Source organism: Mixophyes fleayi, chromosome 8 (genome assembly GCF_038048845.1).
Source record: "Mixophyes fleayi isolate aMixFle1 chromosome 8, aMixFle1.hap1, whole genome shotgun sequence".
NCBI lineage: Eukaryota > Metazoa > Chordata > Amphibia > Anura > Limnodynastidae > Mixophyes > Mixophyes fleayi.
Genome location: NC_134409.1, coordinates 99,531,522 through 99,541,550, shown reverse-complemented (window position 1 = coordinate 99,541,550; position 10,029 = coordinate 99,531,522). Strand labels below are relative to the sequence as shown.

The 10,029-nt window shown below is 35.5% G+C and overlaps 1 long non-coding RNA gene across 1 annotated transcript; it reads right to left on the bottom strand.

The window, feature by feature from the left end:
- Positions 1–3,254: 3,254 nt before the first annotated feature.
- On the bottom strand, positions 3,255–9,206 carry LOC142100144 (uncharacterized). The gene is made up of 5 exons (XR_012678735.1): positions 9,176–9,206; positions 8,909–8,985; positions 7,566–7,645; positions 3,478–3,605; positions 3,255–3,395 (listed from the first exon to the last, which is right to left on the bottom strand). It is a non-coding gene; the product is annotated as an uncharacterized LOC142100144 (long non-coding RNA).
- Between the last annotated feature and the right edge of the window lie 823 nt (positions 9,207–10,029).

Sequence of the window (10,029 nt, the reverse complement as noted above, 5' to 3'; positions counted from 1 at the left end):
GTAAACAAAGAGTATATAATAACTGAATTGAGACTGATTATATCTACGTTTGATCCCTCCTGGATCCTACCTAAATTAGATGTCAATACTACCCTATATACTAAGCAGCATATACAAGAATGATAGTGATAAATAACTATAGTAAGTGTCACGAACAGCACTCACCTGAGTCTGCGTGACGCTTACGTGACACAGGGTTAACCACACAACAACCACTTGGTATGTCTAAAATGATTAAATACTTCCCTATCTATGCCACACACTAGCTTTGCGATACTAATTACCACCACCAAGGTTTTTTCGGATAAGAGCTGACACTCTTATTTAGGAAGCCTTCGGTTCTCCCTAGCATTAATCCAACACAATTTACTTTAATCAGAGTTCACTTAAACCACCAGGTTTGCACAGTTTCAATTAGGTAGCGTCTGGACCAAACTGTCGCGTGAATTCATAAGAACACAGAGACTAGAACTTATTAAGTGTAATTTAATATGGAAAATACATCCACAATGCTTAAGATAAAAAGATAATAAAATGACATACAAATAGAGTGCAATTGTTTCTTATAAAATAAAAAGGATAAAACACAGAATTGATACCTCACTTAGAATCAAGTTTGTGGTGCCGGGAGGAGCAGGAAAAAATGGAACCTCTTCAATTAAACTCCCTCAGAAGAAGAATCCAGGGTTACATTTTCAATACAGTTTTAAAGTCAAGCTACAGGGCCCCCCAGCCCCCTTCCCTGTGAGGTCAGAACCAACAGGAGGGGAGAATGCAAATTAGGGTCTTATGACTTTGCTGTTTGAATACCTCTAAGTCAAGTTTTCTTTACACCGTCCTAACTTTTCAACAGTATGGCTTACGAACATGATTTTACCTTCACACAACAGGTCCTAAGTTTCCCTTCATCTGCATACCACACATGCCTCTGGTATGTATGATATTGGAGAAAATGATATGATCTTTTCCTGTGCCCTTATTCAGCTTGAATCTGTCATTAACATACAACCCAGTCTCTGCAGTCGGCCTGTCTGGGGCCTCCCAAACATGTGTGAGATTTCATTGTCTTGCAAGAGATCTCCTCAAAGGCATTCACATTTGCCATCCTGCCATAAATGGTATAAGGTGCTATCCTTATCTACCAGCCCCCCTGGGTGGTTTAACATCCACAAAACCCATTGATCTAACAGCTTCTAAGAGCACCAGGTCACACTATTTCTAGGAAGTAATACACAAACATATATTTGCAGATTTATGCCTAAACATTAGCTTGCACATGACAGTAAGTATAAGATAAATGCGCAAAATAATTATCCTCATCTGAAATTAAAGAGAGGATATAGTATATATATTAATATTGGTGTGGGATTTAGACACCTATCCCAGTGAAATAATATAAAAGTGAAAGTGATGAATAAAAATTAGACTGTACAAAAGTTTCTACAGATAAAAGTGACTACTATGTGAGAATCAAAAAATATAAGGATGTTGGTTGTATCTTTATTTTCTCTTTTCTGCACAGTACATGACCACATGTAGTCAGAGTAGTAAGATAATTTGAGCCCTCATTACAATAAGTTATGAAAGGTGTTTTAATTTTACTTATTTGTGTGCTTAACTTAATAAAAATATCTTGATTTTTAAAAAATAGATGGACATATTCTGGAAGGCAAGATCCATGGGGATTTTCATTTTTTAAAGTGACAGCCCAGACTTCTCCAGATACACATTGAACATGAGGAGAACGTTGCAACAATTTTTTCATCATTGTGGAGAAAAGCTTCACATACTGAGCGAGATTTATGTTCTGTATTTGGATGACTAAAGTGTAGTCCTTTGTTTATCACCTTGGTATGTTCCTAGAGGTAATATACTTTGACTGGACAACCATCATAATTTTGGCCATGTTACTGAAGAGCTGGTTCTCCAAATCAGCAGTTGGAGCTAGATGAAGACCAAAGGTGGATTGAGAGTCCAGGGTGCACTAGGTAAGATATTAGTTTGGGTTATCTGAATTGTAATCTAAACTCTTCTCTAGACAAACTTCCTCTCCTCACCATCACACAAGAAAACTAAGATGTGTATATATATGTATATATATATATATATATATATATATATATATATATATATATATCTCAAAAGACAAGAAAGGGCGCCAAACATAGTGTATTAAATGTGACTCTTAGTGAATTTTCCACATGCGTGTAATTCCCGTGCCAGAGATCCAGATAATATCAGCTTCAATAATTGCATATGATGATCTTCTCTAGGTACCGTCTAAGATGGACATCTGGAACCAATTATAGATATTCCCAACAGTGTAACTCCAGGGTAGCTGGAACCAGTGTAACTCCAGGGTAGCTGGAACTCACAAATAAGCACAATAGTGTGATACCGCCAAGCAGGATTACATACAAAGGAATATTTATTAAAAAGAGGCACAGGCCTCACACTGCAGCTCCAAATATAAATTGCTCGTACATTAATACAAATAAAAAACAGCTTATCTGTCCTAATCCTCGTGTGTTGAAAGCATCAGGTGGGGCAATCCTGGCCAGTAAGCCCAAACTGACGACACAGGTCCTGGACAGCAAGCACACAAATCTCCAACGCGTTTCGTCCTCCAATGTAAGACTTTCTCAAGGGGTCACATCTAAAGTGCAAGTGCTCAGTTCTTAAATACAGTCCTGCTCGGTGCATCTCCGGAAAGTGGGCGGTAATATACCTCCCAGGTATAGGGGTTTACATCTAGCAAAGGCTGTATATATAATATGAATATCTGTACTACAAAAATGTAACACTATATAGTAATGTGCTCTACACACACACACATATTTATTTTTATTGCATTGTGAAGACCCATGTCTGGAATATGTCTCATAAGGACATATCTTTCCTAATGCCATAACAACAGGACAATAAAATGGATATGTTTAAGAGCTGTTTGTAACCACACAGTTATCAGTTGAGATTTTCAGCTTGTCCTAGACCAAAACAATGACATTTCAATACCATATGGGGACAGTTTCATATATCTGGCTGTCTGAGGATATCCATAAACACACACACACAGATGCACACACACACACACACACACACACACACACACACCGTCACCTAGCCATGGCTAGTCAAAAAGATTATAGTCATGGTCAACCACTGTGTATCGATTCAACTATGTTTATTTCTCTTTATAGCGGTTATTCAGTTCTTTATATAGAATTTCACACTAAACCAGTTTTGATCTTTCAGTGTAGATGGCTCATCCGTGATGCACGTGACACAATCATTCTTTCTGGGCACCCTGAATGTCTGAATAAATGTAATCATGTGCTTCCCCACAGATTTGACCTCCTCTCAGACCCAAGTTTTCTTCTGCACTTCATTGTGATCTGAAAAGAAGCAGAATTGCCCATTAATGATTAACCTGTGGAACAACATGATTTGAGTAACAAAATATTGTGCTACACCAACCATTGGAAACCTTGGTTGTGCTTTGGTCCCATGTTGTTGGATCCTTACATGATCTCTGAAAAGAAAGTGTTGACTGTATACATGCCTAGTTGCCCCTTTGGATCATCCTCTGACTCGTCACTCTGTAGCTGGACTGGTTCAAAAGAAAAATGGATATATAAACAACTGATTTATTAATTAGATCATATATTGAAGATGAGATTCCAAACCTACCATCTGGATCAATGTTCATCTCTTCATATTTTTGGCTTTGAATTCATCCCGTCTTGCCTGTACAGCCATTACAATTTTGATGCTCTTGGTTAGTTGGAGGGTCCTTTCTAGGAGGCAGTAATGTTGCTGGTGCACCCAGATGTTGTGCCCAAGGAAGTCTGCCAATTGGTCCATTTCTGTGTTTAGGCTGACAACTTTTGAAAGAGTACCAACATGTATTTGCAACTTTTTGTAACACAGTGTTTGTTGATATTGATCCACATTGCTAAGCAAAAGGCTTTTACAATCGGAACATCTGAAATGTGACAAAGCAGCTGGTCTTTTAAACATGTAGACATTTTCAGTGACTACTCCACATTCTGGTCAGCACGGTGGCGTAGTGGTTAGCACTTCTGCCTTACAGCACCGGGGTCATGAGTTTAGTTCCCAACCATGGCCTTATCTGTGAGGAGTTTGTATGTTCTCCCCGTGTTTGCGTGGGTTTCCTCCGGGTGCTCCGGTTTCCTCCCACACTCCAAAAAAAAACATACTGGTAGGTTAATTGGCTGCTAACAAATTGACCCTAGTCTCTGTCTGTCTCTGTCCATGTGCGTGTTAGGGAATTTAGACTGTAAGCCCCAATGGGGCAGGGACTGATGTGAGTGAGTTCTCTGTACAGCGCTGCGGAATTAGTGGCGCTATATAAATAAATGGTGATGATGATGATGATGATACTTCTCTGCATGAAGTTTCATCGTACTTTGCATTGCTGGTGTTAACAGGATTGCAACTTTGTACATTTCAATCCTTGTGAAGTGCCTGCAGAGATTCTTCTGAAGCTCAGAAAAGGGCAACATCTTTATGGAGAGCTAAAGCATCTTTAGAAGAAAAGGTAGTTAACAGCATCTTGGAAACCTCCCCTTTCCATCTTCAATTGAATAAGATCACCTGTGCCAGAGAGACCTTTGCGAGCAATGCCCAATGTTAAAGGGATAGTTTGGTGGATAAACTGCTGTGGCACATTTGCTGTTTCTCATTGAGATACAAGTGGATCCTTTTCACACCTTCAGTGACAGGTAAAGGTAGAGGCATGTTCCATTTTGAATCCTTCAGAGTTTTTAAGCCAGCCAATGGATTTAGCCCATTCCATCTTGTCTCATAGATCCTCCTGAATTTGCAGGCATATTCCACTATAGCAATGCAGCCCTCCATCATTGCTCAGCATTGCTCAATGCTTAAAATATTTTGGAAGCAATGGCCAACTTTCAGAGCCAGCGAAGGAATTTTTTATGTACTGATTTCATTGTCAAGTATATGTTTCACAGCGTTTACTACATTCATAAAATTTTATGGAATGGTAAAGTCTTCAATTTTCTCCAAAGTGTAGGTCTTCTGACATGTAATAGTAAACTTCTTATTTCTCGAAGACGGATGTACTAATGTTTACTGACATCTGATGAGACATGATTGTAGATATACTGCACCATCTGCATGATGCATCTGTCATTTTCAATTGTGAATAATAATAAAATTAAGCATAAATATTTTATATATATGTAAATTTATAAATATATTAGTAACTCCACTGGCCACACCTTTTAGTAGCCCCCACATTTAACTAAAAAAAATTAAAGAGCCGCCCTATAACATTAATAAACCTATTTAAATAAATGCCCCCACCAAACCCCACATAACATTAATGCCAACCCTAAATATTATAAATAACACCCCCACCCACCTTCATAACATTAATCCCCTGTTAATGACCAATATACTTATATTACTGTAATCAGGAACAGAGACCCAGCCGACTGGAGGCCGCTTCACCATCCAGCATCCTGGTGCATAGATGGGAACAGGTAACTGTAGTAAGCAAGATCTGGTATGTGCCTGTATCCTACACACTACCCAGCTGACTGAGCAGGTAATAAACACAGGCCAAGTGCAGGTCAATAGTAGACAGGTGCAAGCAAAAGTCTGTGGTCAGATACAAGACAAAATCTAGTAGACAAGAATTCAGATCAGCAGTGGTCAAATACAAACTGAGCATGCTCATGGAGTTAGTCTCTGAAACTGCTATTATCTATAGATAGAGTAGGCTCATGGACTGGCTCTGAAAGTTAGTTCCTCCTCTTGCAGGATTTCGATCTGTGATAAGATTTCACAGACTGTACGAGCCTGACAGTATCACCTTACTTTGAAGCTCATTCCAGATGCTACTAGGAATAGAATTTCTATAAGAATCTCCATGAAGGTAAGCTGATTTAAGGCATAGCAACATTTCATAAACTGGCCCCCAAGAGTTATATATTTTGCAGAACAGACAATACATAGGGTAATCCAATCATAAATCAAATAACAATAAAAATTAAGATAGTATTAATAATATTCGTAGATATTTAAATATACTGTATATATTAGTAAAAAATATAATTAAAATTTTAATGTCCCAGCCTCCACCTACCCTAAATAGGCAGCTAATCACACTCCTTTTTTAGAATTAATTTTATAACATCTATGTAATATCTAATCGAACATCTTAATATCTATTATAATTATAAAAATAATATTGGTTAATATTTAAATATAGATATAGGTGTTCTTTCTGTGCTCCTAAATGATTAGGGAAGGGAATGGGGAATGCAGCCCGAATAACCCTTGGAAACACCTACTAAACTTCCACAAATAGATAAATATAAACACAGAAAATTGGGATCAGGCGCACAAGGGGAGGGGTTTGAATATACTGTATATATTAGTATAAAAAAATGTCATATCAATTTTAAAGTCCCGGCCTCCACCTCCCCTGAATAGCCGGCCAATCACACTCCTTTTTTAGAATTAATTTTATAAAATCTATAATAAATCTAATTTGATCTTTTTAATATTTTAAAAAAATTACAAAAATAATATTAATAGACATTTAAATATACTGTATATACTGGTAAAAGAATGACATTTAAATTTTAAAGTTCCGACCTCCACCTCCCCTAAATAGCCGGCCAATCACTCTCTTTTTTTAGAATTCATTTTATGAAATCTATAATAAATCTAATTTGATCTTTTTAATATTTTAAAAAAATTACAAAAATAATATTAATAGACATTTAAATATACTGTATATACTGGTAAAAGAATGACATTTAAATTTTAAAGTTCCAACCTCCACCTCCCCTAAATAGCCGGCCAATCACTCTCCTTTTTTAGAATTAATTCTATAATATCTATGTAATATCTAATCGAACATCTTAATATCTAATATAATTACAAAAATAATATTGATAAACATTTAAATTTACTGTATATACTTAAACAGGAAAATGTAATTTCGATTTTAAAGTTCCGGCCTCCACCTCCCCTGAATAGCCGGCCAATCACACTCCTTTTTTCGGATCTTTTTTAGAATGTTTATCTTATTATTATTAATAATAACAAATAACAACAACAACAATAATAATACTAATAATAATATTAATAATAATAATAATATCAATATTAAAAATAATATTTTATCTTAATAATAATAATAATAATAATAACAACTAATATTAACATAAATAATATTATGTATTTTTAACTTTAATAATAATATTAAAATGATAATAATATCTAAACTTGATAATAATAATAATAATTATTATAATAATACTTTCTAATCTTAATGATAATAATATTAATAATAATAGTAATAATATATTTAATGATAATAATAATAATAATATCTAATATGAATATTAATATATAATTTGAAACTTAATAATAATACAAATAATGTCTAATATTTTTTTATAATAATAATAATATAATCTTAATATTAAAAATAATATCTTATTTGCATAATAATAATAATAATAATAATAATAATAATAATAATATTATTAATAATATATAATAACCTTAATAATATCAAATCTATTTTTCCTATCTATTATATTTACGATCTTCTAAATGCCATCCCTCTCCTCTTCATGCTGGGCTGTATTGAAAGCAAAACAAAAGAAAAGTTATTTTATGTAAACATTTACAGTTTTTTTTCCTGAAGTAGCAGGCTTATACAACTATATAATATTAACAATAATGGTTCCTATGAGGTTATTATATGTACAGTAATTTGTTACACTGTGAAATGAGTTATTAGTAAGAAATGAGGGGGCTCTGCTTTACTATAATGGGGGCTCACTATTCTCTTAACAATTTTATAGTCATCTTGTTTCTGCAATCCAGAAGATGTTGTTAGTGAATGAAATAATTGATGATAACCGATGTCCTTATACTAACATGCTGGTTTTAGCCACAATTGCATCTTAAGTCTGGTAAGTAATTTTCACCACTCACCACAGGGGAAGTGTACTAAACAGAGTGGGCAATAGGCTGTGATTTTAACCCTGGAGGTATTGGCTATTATTGGGAAAAACATCAGAGTGGTCTGTTACTAAGGAAACCCTATGAAGGTAATCCTGTTACTAAAATATGACCTGTACACCAGTGCCTTTGGTGATGTCACAACTATAAACTTCAAAGGGGACATTGATTGTCAGACCATGGTTTCCCCAGTGTTATTGGGGATTGGCATATTGCTGCTTTCAGGAAGCTGTTGATCTACAAGTACTACAAGTACCATAATACCCACAACCAGTTACAGTTATAAGTAGTCAATCTTGTAATATAGTTCAATTAATTTTTACACACAGCCACCCCCCAAAAAATAATAAGAGAATTGATGAGCTCTGAGTTCCCATCTTTCAGATACAGGAGAAGTGATGGGAAAATAATTAGACTTTTTCTAAACTCTATAAATACTACAAGGAAAGTCCATATAAGAAACTCTCCTCTGTGCTTTGGAATAGAGGGTGGTTTTCTGTTTTATTTTTCTTTTGAGAAAGTGGTTCAGATTTAACTTGCTTAAGATTGGTCACACATAGGTCAAGGGTCGGTATAACACACATAAGATAACACACAACACTGCTATATAAAATATTATCACATAGTGCATTACTGTATAATATTATCAGAAAACACATTATTATATAATATAAGAGGAAGATCAGAGAAAAAGTGAGACAGGAGAGGAAAAGTGAAAACGTAATCAGGAAGGTAAAACTCCAATTGGTTTCCTACTTCAGGTAATGGGAGGAGAACTTTTTATTTGCTATATATGTTGGGAGGTGTCAAAACAGAAGTTTGGTCAGTTTTATTGAATGAAAACAGATAAAATGGTAAATACACCAGTGACTCTTACCCGTTAGTATGGTGATTGGCACAATAAGTGGACATCAGTGTCTTCTTATCCTCACCAGGTCAGATGTCAGATGTGTACTGCAGATTAGAGAAAATTAATGTTAGAAAACTGATCACATTTCTTTTCCCGTTAGTCTATATGGTGCTTCAGACCACAAGACAGTAACTACTGAGATATAGAGACACCGGTGAAATACAGACTGACATATAAAGACACATATTTACATAAACTGTACATATTTACAATAACTACAAAGATACTACATACGCCAAGTGCTGTCTCTCTGCCTTCACTTGTTAGGCTCCAGAGAACAAACGATGATGGGCGATGTTGTGCCAACATATATAACCTGGGCTGACGAAGGGGCCACGTGTTCTTAATGTCGGATGGATGTTGCATTGCACCCAAAATACAATCATCTGGGAGCTCTTGGTAGATGGACTCCAGGGCTTGTACCAGGCTGCTCCTGTGCGTGATGTTACTCCTTCACCGTCTGAGGAGGTAGCGATATCTTCACTGGTGGCTGCAGGCAGAAGAAATATCACATATATTTCACATGAAAGAAATGAGGGAAAAGGTTCCGAACATATGAGGAAAATAGGCTCTGTCTGTAATCAGAGATAATATGCTCTTTTTTTAGCGTATTCTTCTTTCCTTTAGTATAAGCACAACTGAACCTCACTATAAATAATATAACCAGTTACAGCAGTGACATTATGTGTGCATGGAGCCATTGCTCTTTAACTTCTGCAGAATATGTGGTATTAAATGACCATTATATGGCAACACAATATAATGACAGCACCTCTACCCATTAAAGGGTGCAGTCTATATTTCTCATGGTTCACCCACTCTAATGAGGGAGATATCATCAGCAGGGGGTGAATATGATGTGTGTCCTGTACTTTTATATGTCTACAATTACATACTTAATTATGTATTGATAAAGATTATAGCAGCCAATTTTCCATCTAGAGATTCACACAAATAGATTTAATAGTAAGCCATTAACAATAGGAACTGGATTCTCTGTTCAATACTCTCTTCCCACACCTCATATGGTGTGAGGCAAGTCTTTATCCAAACTGTGTTAGTGCTTAAACCTGTTTTTGGCTTGAGAA